The sequence below is a fragment of the Phyllobates terribilis genome, unplaced genomic scaffold, assembly GCF_046119375.1.
Source record: "Phyllobates terribilis strain yellow unplaced genomic scaffold, ASM4611937v1 Scaffold_740__1_contigs__length_735296, whole genome shotgun sequence".
NCBI classification, from domain to species: domain Eukaryota; kingdom Metazoa; phylum Chordata; class Amphibia; order Anura; family Dendrobatidae; genus Phyllobates; species Phyllobates terribilis.
This window is the reverse complement of record NW_027363500.1, coordinates 593489-604086: the sequence shown is the minus strand read 5'-3', so window position 1 is coordinate 604086 and position 10598 is coordinate 593489.

Below are 10598 nucleotides of genomic sequence, written 5' to 3'. Positions count from 1 at the left end.
CCAAACCATCTCTATTGGGTTCAGGTCTGGTGACTGCAGTGCAGGTCATCTGGCGTAGCCCCCCATCACTCTCCCTCTTGGTCAAATAGCCCTTACACAGCCTGGAGGTGTGTTTGGGGTCATTGTCCCGTTGAAAAATAAATAGCATGCTGCTGCAAGATGCTGTGGTAGCCATGCTGGTTCAGTATGCCTTCAATTTTGAATAAATCCCAAACAGTGTCACCAGCAAAGCACCCCCACACCATCACACCTCCTCCTCCATGCTTCACGGTGGGAACCAGGCATGTAGAGTCCATCCGTTCACTTTTTCTGCGTCGCACAAAGACACGGTGGCTGGAACCAAAGATCTCAAATTTGGACTCATCAGACCAAAGCACAATTTTCCACTGGTCTAATGTCCATTCCTTGTGTTCTTTAGCCCAAACAACTCTCTTCTGCTTGTTTCCTAGCAGCTATTTTACCATGAAGGCCTGCTGCACAAAGTCGCCTCTTAACAGTCGTTTAAGAGATGTGTCTGCTGCTAGAACTCTGTGTGGCATTGACCTGGTCTCTAATCTGAGCTGCTGTTAACCTGCGATTTCTGAGGCTGGTGACTCGGATAAACTTATCCTCAGAAGCAGAGGTGACTCTTGGTCTTCCTTTCTTGGGGCTGTCCTCATGTGAGCCAGTTTCTTAGTAGCGCTTGATGGTTTTTGCAACTGCACTTGGGGACACTTTCAAAGTTTTCCCAATTTTTCGCACTGACTGACCTTCATTTCTTAAAGTAATGATGGCCACTCGTTTTTCTTTACTTAGCTGCTTATTTCTTGCCATAATACAAATTCTAACAGTCTATTCAATAGGACTATCAGCTGTGTATCCACCATACTTCTGCACAACGCAACTGATGGTCCCAACACCATTTATAAGGCAAGAAATCCCACTTATTAAACCTGACAGGGCACACCTGTGAAGTGAAAACCATTTCCGGTGACTACCTCTTGAAGCTCATCAAGAGAATGCCAAGAGTGTGCAAAGCAGTCATCAAAGCAAAAGGTAGCTACTTTGAAGAACCTAGAATATAAGACATATTTTCTGTTATTTCACACGTTTTTGTTAAGTATATAATTCCACATGTGTTAATTCATAGTTTTGATGCTTTCAGTGTGAATGTACAATTTTCATAGTCATGAAAATACAGGAAAATCTTTAAATGAGAATGTGTGTCCAAACTTTTGGTCTGTACTATATAATCAAAAGATGTCAGCAGAACATCGGATGGAGTCAGTTTATTATCTGCAATGGAGCAGCTTAACATTGTATGTACCTTTGACATTGCTATGTAGTCCAAACCATCAGAGCAGTTAAAGACCACACACTGCACGGCCAGCGCCTTGGCCAAATCTTTGGTGGTCTCAGTTTTTCCTGTGCCGGCCGGACCTTCTGGAGCTCCACCAAGATTTAGATAAAAAGCACCGATCTACCAATGAAACATGAAAGAACTGGTATGAAATATCAATAATAATTGCTAATAAGTTTCATGCATCATACAAAAGTCAAAAACATTTCTGAGCATAACCCATCACATCATAGCAGAGTCCGCTAGCATCGGTCAGTGAGCGGAGTGATGACCAGGCGTGGGGAGCTGCCCAGGTACTCATAGGCGGACTTCACATTGCAGTTGATGATTCGCACTCTCGCATTCTCATTCTCCCAGTAATAGCGGAGTTGGGCAAGCCACCGGAAGTCTGTTCATGAGAAACTCCTGAGGAATGTAGGAAAAGATAGTCAACCTCTAAGACACTGCAGAATCACAAGGGAGAGTTTCTAAAGGGAAGGCAAATGCACATACATTATAGGACAAAACTCCTAGTCACCAAATTCTGCTTTTTTCATTTAGTCCCATTGCCCACGGTGTATAACATCCGGACTCTCAGCCCCCAGTTTATAAAATCCGGCCTCTCGCCTCCCCCGGTGTATAACATCCACCCCTCGCCCCTAGTTTAGTATAACATCTCTCCCCTCGCCCCCCCTCCAGTGTATAAAATCCATCCCCTCAACCCCACTGTATAACATCCAACCCCAAGCGCTCCATTGCATAACATCTGGCCCCCAGGGTATAACATCCGGCCCCCAGCCCCGGTGTATAACATCTGTCCCCTCGCTCCCTCCCCCTGGTGTATAACATCCGGCCTCTCGCCCCCCCGGTATATAATATCCGTCCCCTTGCTCCTCAGTGTATAACATCCAGCCCTCGGACTTGTATAACATCTAGCCCCTCGTACCCCTAGGGTATAACATCTGGCCCCTCGGCCTTGTATAACATTAAGACTCTCGCCCCCCACCAGTGTATAACATCAATCCCCACGCCCCCCGGTGTATAACATCCGCCCTCCCATGCGGTGTGCTGTTACTAACATATGACAGAATGGCTGGTGGTGCAGAGCCCTCTGATACCAGCGCGGTCCTGTAATAGGAGCCACCGGGGTAACAAGTCTGGATATTACATTTCTTCCCTCCTAAATCTTCCCCCATCACATGTGAGTGATATTATTAAGGAGTGGAAGGAACTGCAGCAACTCAGGAGACCCCAGAACATTACAGAGCGGGGTCACTGAGTGCTGAGGAGCAGAGGGCAGAACGCTCTCCTGACTCCATAACTGCAGAGTCCAGATCTACTTTGGTAACAACATCACCACAAACACTGCGCCCCCGCCTGGAGCTTTATGGCCGAGCAGCTGCATGCAGCCTTACATCACCAAGCACGATGCCGAGCGTCGGATGGAGTGGTGTGAAGCCGCCACCACAGGACTCTGGAGGAGACCTGTTCTGTGCAGTGACGGATCACACTTCTCTATCTGGCATCTGATGGACGAGTCTGGATTTGGTGAATGCCAGGAGAACGTTACCCTATTAACTGCATTGTGCCCGCTGGGCAGTTTGGTGGTGGAGGTATGGCCTTGTTTTTAGGGGGTGGTCTAGGCCCCTTAGTTCCAGTGAAAAGATATCTTAATGCTTCAGCACAAGACATTTTGTTATGCACACGCCCGGGCTGAGCGGCGTGTGCGTGTGATTGTAGTGATTCCACTGGACCATGAACCGGAGAGTGCCTGGAGGGGCGTGACTAAGTATCTGGCCGATCCGACCAAGATGGCACGACGGCATACGACGCCAGTGCACCAGGGAGAAACCGGGCAGAGGGACCAGGTGCTACTCCAGGTCAAACTCCGGACACGGGGGTTGACCCACACAGGGATTACTGGATCAGGCTGGTTAGGCTGGCGCACAGACTGGAGGGTATAGGCAGGCACGACTGGTATGCAGGCAGGCGGGTAAAGGCAAGTGCAGCTAGAGTGCAGACAGGGAGGCACTAGCAGGTAGGAACACAGGCGGGATAGGACCCAGTACACACTGGGACTCAGGAACAATACAGGTAGAGGGGTACAGGCAAGCACAGCTAGAGTGCAGACAGGGAGGCACTAGCAGGTAGGAACACAGGCGGGATAGGACCCAGTACACACTGGGACTCAGGAACAGGCAGGTTAGGCTGGCACAGACTGGTGGATATAAGCAAACACGGCAGGTATGCAGATGGGTGGATACAGGCGAGTATGCAGGCAGGGAGGTACTGGCCGAAAGGACGGGCTGGAGCACAGAAAGGTTAAGACCCAGTACAGACTGGGTCACAGAACCGCAGATGCGGTAGACAACCACAGCAGAGAGGGAACGCCCGAAGCGGTGGGCAAGAACAGAGCAGGACAGGGCTGCAGGAGGAGCGAGCACAAGCAGGGCAGGACAGGACTGCCGGAGCAGCGGGCACAAGCAGGGCAGGACAGGACTGCCGGAGCAGCGGGCAGAAGCAGGGCAGGACAGGACTGCCGGAGCAGCGGGCAGAAGCAGGGCAGGACAGGACTGCCGGAGCAGCGGGCAGAAGCAGGGCAGGACAGGACTGCCGGAGCAGCGGGCAGAAGCAGAGCAGGCTAGAACCGCCGGAGCGGTAAGCAAAGGGGTCAGAGCAGACTAGAACCGCCGGAGCGGTGAGCAAGGAGTCAGAGCAGGCTAGAACCGCCGGAGCAGTGAGCAAAGGAGTCAGAGCAGGCTAGAACCGCCGGAGCGGTGAGCAAAGGAGTCAGAGCAGGCTAGAACCGCCAGAGCGGTGAGCAAAGGAGTCAGAGCAGGCTAGGCTGAGTAGGGGGGACAGGGCTCTGTACACACGGAACAGACAGGAAGGGAAAGGCAGAGCCAGACACCCACAGGGTACTTGCAGTGAAGTAGCGAGTGGACCACAAACTCACAAACGGGAGTACAGAGACAACAAGCAGGAGTTAGGTACGAGTTCAGACTCTGCAGAAAAAGGAAGGGAACGGACATAGAGGCAAAACAGGTAAAGGATAGGAGAGAGTTCAGACTGGAACTGAGTGTACGGAGGAGACCGACACTGCAGCGGGATACAGGAGCGGGTCTGGGAATACGGCCCCCAGAGAGGCAGGACGAACAGGCAAGGAGCGTGTTCAGACAGGACAGACAAGATACAGGAACAGGTCTAGGTAATCGGCCCCTAGAAGGCAGGAGGAACAGGCTAGGAGCGTGTTCAGACAGGTCAGACAAGATACAGGAACAGGTCTAGGTAATCGGCCCCTAGAAGGCAGGAGGAACAGGCTAGGAGCGTGTTCAGACAGGCCTGGAAATACAGCCTCCAGGATAGGCAGACAAGAGAACACAGAACGGGACCTGGCACCTTCAGAGTGCAAGCACACACTGAAAGAAACACTATGCTCAGGCAGGGATAGATGGGCGCAGCTGAGCTATATACCAGGTGACAGACAGCAATAGGCTGAGGACGCACAAGAGGTGTGACCCACAGCAGGTACAAAAAGCAGGAAGTGATCGGGCGCCGCCCTTAAGCAGCAGAAACAGACACAAACAGACAGCATGGAGGGAAGCCAGAGAGACATTCTGGACAGGAGATCAAGTGCGCGCTCTTGCACAGTGGGAGATGGACCACTATGCAAGGACGCCGCCAGGTATGTTACACATTTTAAACAATTGTAGCTTCCAACCCTAAGGGAATAGAAGAGCAGAACTGTTTCCCACACGTTCTCAACCTCAACCCCACTAAACACCTTTAGGATGATTAATTAGAACAAATACTGGAGAATGGCAGCATAAATATGTCACCGCCACATAGGGAAGAACAATGTCAGGCACACATCAATTACATTGCCATATGTCTGCTCAGGCTTAGAATGGCTGACCACTCGGAGAATGACATAATACCTACAAAGAAACCGAACAAAAGGTCATTAAAGGAATTGACATAAAACCCCTTTATTAGTCCATCCATGGTTATAGAACGACACTGCACAGAGGAGAGCACACACACCATTGATAGAAAATATTACAAACCGCACCTAGGCCATCCAAACCACTGACTATAAAGAAGATCAATTGTGGCAATGAGTCATATACAGGGGATGCCGACACATACAGATGCCAAAACATTCCTATATAGGGACCACCATCTCAATATGCAGAAATGACTACTGCCCCATAGACGTCATTGTAAGTACACCCCAAGATTGCTTTACTGTGACAAGATCAATTGTGTCCTATGAAAACTCAAAGAAAAGAGGGGGGAACATAACATAGATATGGAAAGAACATAGGAATATGGTGAAATGTATGAAGGTGCTCGGCATATTGAGCTGTGATATCTGTAGAGGGACGGACTCCATATTAACATCCTGGATATGGATTAGAATAGGAGGCCATAAAAGCCCCTGTAGGTGTAATGTGGAGGGGGCACAATACCTTTCTCCATGTAGTGTATAATAAATAGAACATGGTATTGGAAAGTTTGCTGCCAGCCATGATGTTTGCACAAACCTGTTTCGATCATTTCCCTGACCACGTCACGAGCGTGCCCCTCTATGGTGACGAGAGCCCCCAATGTGCTGCGAGTCTGCTGGGACAATTTGCCTCCTCGCAAATTGCTCCAAATACCCAGATGTACCTCTATAAAACCCTGCTACAAACAGCATGGAAAACTCAATGCAGATGGATTCATTTTATGCTGGTATTATGGGAAATCCCATACAATGTCTTCCCTTATTGGTAGATATGACGAGAGTAGAGATGAGTGAATGGATTTGCAGGACTCTGGTCCAACAGTCCGGTCAGTATTCCACGGCCGCAGGACCGGAGCCCCGTGAACCGGCATCTCCGGCTCCTCTTTTGATGTCGATGTCATAGTTGTGGTGTGAGGCACAAATGACATCACGCCTGGCCGGCTAATCAAAAGAGGAGCCAGGGATGCCGGCATGTAAGAGGCGGTTAGCAAGGCTCCCATCCAACAGCCACAGACTACTAACCTGCTCTCTTAGACCAAGGTCCTGCAAATTTAGTTGCGCATCTCTAGACAAGATGCATGAATCAATGCAAAATCCCAACAATACTATGGAGCCTTTTGGGTACCTTCAAGATATTGAGCCGCTGTACAACTGCAACCCCCAGGAGAAGACCCCTGGGCAAGAACACTACATGGGCTCTTTGCAGTCTAATAACGTACTGTGAAATAAGCTGCTTGCATCTTTGGATGTGAATGTGGGTCCCCTTACCTCTGTTGCACCAATGGTATATCCCCCCCTGGAAACTCCTATAAGCTGCGTCTCTGGGTATGACAGTCTATTAGCAGGAGAACTCATGAAGTCTGTCTATGAATGTATATATATGTATTTCTCCCAGAAAATTATTACAATTACACGTTTTGTTGTTCACATGTTTATTTCATTTGTGTATATTGGAACAACACAAAAAGAAGATATTAGTCAACAATTTTGGTTCTCAAGTCCTCAGACAGTTCTCTTCTCCTCTTTCTGTTCTCCCTGCTCAGTGTGGCACGTAACAACGCAAAGACTGAGTCAACTTTTCCCCTTTGTATCAGGTTTCAGGTGTGATTTTCATATTGCCCGCACCTTTTACTTGCCACAGGTGACTTTGAACGAGCATCACATGCTTGAAACAAAATTGTTTACCCACAATTTTGGAAAGATGCCAACAATTTTGTCCGACCCATTTATGGGGTTTTGTGTGAAATTATATCCAATTTGCCTTTTTTTGTGTTGTTCCAATACATACAAAGGAAATAAACATGTGTATAACAGAAAATACACATGCAATTTTTTATGGAAAAATACTTCATTTTCTGGAACAACTTCAAGGGTGCCAACACTTCCGGCCATGACTGTTTATAGTGAAGCAACCTTGATCAGTAAAGGAGCTTATGCCGTACCTCCGGGCCACTGCCGATAGCTTCATGCACTTCACTTGTCCAGAACATGAGACACACAGAGCACGACCTGTCCCGGCCATTCCCTCACCCAGTCTTTTCTTGCAGTCGCAGGGTATGCCTTTTAAAAAACAAAGTTAAATTACGTTGACAGAAGCATTTAAGAGAGGGACAACCTTACTAGTATTATCTAGCAAATTCATTTCTACCGATTGCAGGTAGAAGATCTGCTACCTGGCTCTATTGCAAGAGATACATCATCCACAAATCATTCACTGCCGCCAAATAATCTTATACAAATATAAAAGAACTAGATGGTGGCCCGATTCTAATGCATCGGGTATTCTAGAATAGGTATGCGGCCGACCGGGTGCAATCAGCAGAGCTGTGTTTAAATTTGGCGCCAAAATCGCTGATTGGTCGCGTTCGGCAACCGCGACCAATCAGCAAAGCGGTGTTTAAATTTGGCGGCTATATCGATGATTGGTCGCGGGCGGCGGCCGCGACCAATCAGCGAACCGTGTTAGTGAGGACTGGAGAGCGTGTTTAAATTTGGCACCAAAATCGCTGATTAGTCGCGACCAATCAGCCGAACGGTGTTTAAATTTGGCGCCAATACTGCTGACTGGTCATGGCCGCCGACCGCGACCAATCAGCAGAGCGATGCAGAGCGGGGTTTAAATTCGGCGCCAAAATCACAGATTGGTCGCCGGCCGCGACCAAACAGCAGAGCATTCTTTAAATTTGGCGCCAAAATCGCTGATTGGTCGAGGCCGGCGACAGCGAACAATCAGCAGAGCGTTGTTTAAATTTGGCGCCAATCTCGCTGATTGGTCGCGGATGGCGGCCGCGACCAATCAGCAGAGCGGCGTTTAAATTTGGCGCCAATCTCGCTGATTGGTCGCGGCTGGCGGCCGCGACTAATCAGCAGTGCGGTGTTTAAATTTGGCACCAAAATCGCTGATGAGTCTTTGCCGGCGACCGCGACCAATCAGCACAGCGGGGTTTACATTTGGCCCCAATGCTGCTGATTGCTCTCGGCCGGCGACCGTGACCAATCAGCAGAGCGTTGTTTAAATTTGGCACCAAAAACGCAGATTGGTCGCGGCCGGTGGTTGCGACCAATCAGCAGAGTGAGGTTTAAATTTGGCGCCAATACTGCTGACTGGTCATGGCCGATAACCGCGACCAATCAGCAGAGCGTTGTTTAAATTTTGCGCCAATACTGCTGATTGATCTCGGCCAGCGACCGCGATCAATCAGCAGAGCGTTGCTTAAATTTGGCGCCAATCTCGTTGATTGGACGCGTCCGGCGTCCGCGTCCAATCAGCACAGCAGTGTTTAAATGTGGCGGCAAGATCGGTGAATGGTCGCGGCCGCTATTTAAATGTGGCGCCCAAATCGGTGATTGGTTGCGGGCAGCGGACGCGACCAATCAGCAGAGCGGTGTTTAACTTTAGCGCCAAGATCACTGATTGGTCGGGTGTGGAGAGCGCGACCAATCAGCGAATCGTATTGGTGAGGAGCGGGGAGCGGAATCGTATTAGAGAGGACAGGGGAGCGCCCCTGCCTGTGCGGCTACTTCCGCTGCGAGAACCCGGGACATGAGCGGGCGCTCGGAGCAGAAGTATCCTGACCCGCAGCGCCGCTCCCCGGTCCTCCCTTCACACCCTAGCCGCTGATGTCCCCACAGTATCCGCAGGGTGTTACAAAGGTCCGGACATTTGTGTTCAAAATCGCTGATTGGTCGCTGGCGCTGCCCGCGACCAATCACCGATTTGGGCGCCAATTTTAAATATCGGCCGCGACCAATCACCGATCTTGGCTCCACATTTAAACACCGCTGTGCTGATTGGTCGCCGACGCTGGGCGCAACCAATCACCGATTTTGGCGCCACATTTAAATTTAAATAGCGGCCGCGACCAATTGGATGTCAGCGCCGCTCCCCGGTCCTCCCTTCACACCCTAGCCGCATGGATGTCAGCGCCGCTGCCTGTGCGGATAGTTCCGCTGCAAGAACCCGGGACATGAGCGGGCGCTCGCAGCAGAAGTATCCGGACTCGCAGCGCCGCTCCCCGGTCCTCCCTTCACACCCTAGCCACTGATGTCCCCACAGTATCCGCATGGTGTTACAAAGGTCAGGACATCTGTGTTAAAAATCGCTGATTGGTCGCTGGCGCTGGCCGCGACCAATCACCGATCTTGGCGGCAAATTCAAACACCGCTGTGCTGATTGGTCGCCGACGCTGTGCGCGACCAATCACCAATTTTGGAGGCACATTTAAATAGTGTCCGCGACCAATCAGTACAGCGGTGTTTAAATGTTGAGCCAAGATCGGTGATTGGTCGCGGCCGATATTTAAATTTGGCGCCTAAATCGGTGATTGGTCGGCGGCAGCGTCAGCGACCAATCAGCGATTTTTAACACAAATGTCCGGACCTTTGTAACACCATGCGGATACTGTGGGGACATCAGCGGCTAGGGTGTGAAGGGAGGACCGGGGAGCGGCGCTGCGGGTCGGGATACTTCTGCTGCGAGCGCCCGCTCATGTCCCGGGTTCTCGGAGCGGAAGTATCCGCACAGGCAGCGGCGCTGACATCCATGCGGCTAGGGCGTGAAGGGAGCACCGGGGAGCGGCGCTGACATCCAATTGGTCGCGGCCGCTATTTAAATGTGCCGCACAAATCGGTGATTGGTCGCCGACTTGGCCCGCAACCAATCACTGATCTTGCGGCCAAAGTTAAACACTACGGTGCTAATTGGTCGCGGACGCTGACAGCGACCAATCACCGATTTGGGCGCCACATTCAAATATCGGCCGCGACCAATCACCGATCTTGGCTCCACATTTAAACACCGCTGTGCTGATTGGTCGCCGACGCTGGGCGCGACCAATCACCGATTTTGGTGCCACATTTAAATAGCGTCCGCGACCAATCCGCACAGCGGTGTTTAAATGTGGAGCCAAGATCGGTGATTGGTCGCGGCCGATATTTGAATGTGGCGCCCAAATCGGTGATTGGTCGCTGTCAGCGGCCGCGACCAATCAGCACCGTAGTGTTTAACTTTTGCGGCAAGATCCGTGATTGGTTGTGGGCCAAGACCGCGACCAATCACCGATTTGTGCGGCACTTTTAAATAGCGTCCGCGACCAATTGGATGTCAGCGCCGCTCCCCGTTCCTCCCTTCACACCCTAGCCACATGGATGTCAGCGGCGCTGCCTGTGCGGATACTTCCGCTCCGAGAACCCGGGACATGAGCGGGCGCTCGGAGCAGAAGTATCCCGACCCGCAGCGCCGCTCCCCGGTCCTCCCTTCACACCCTAGCC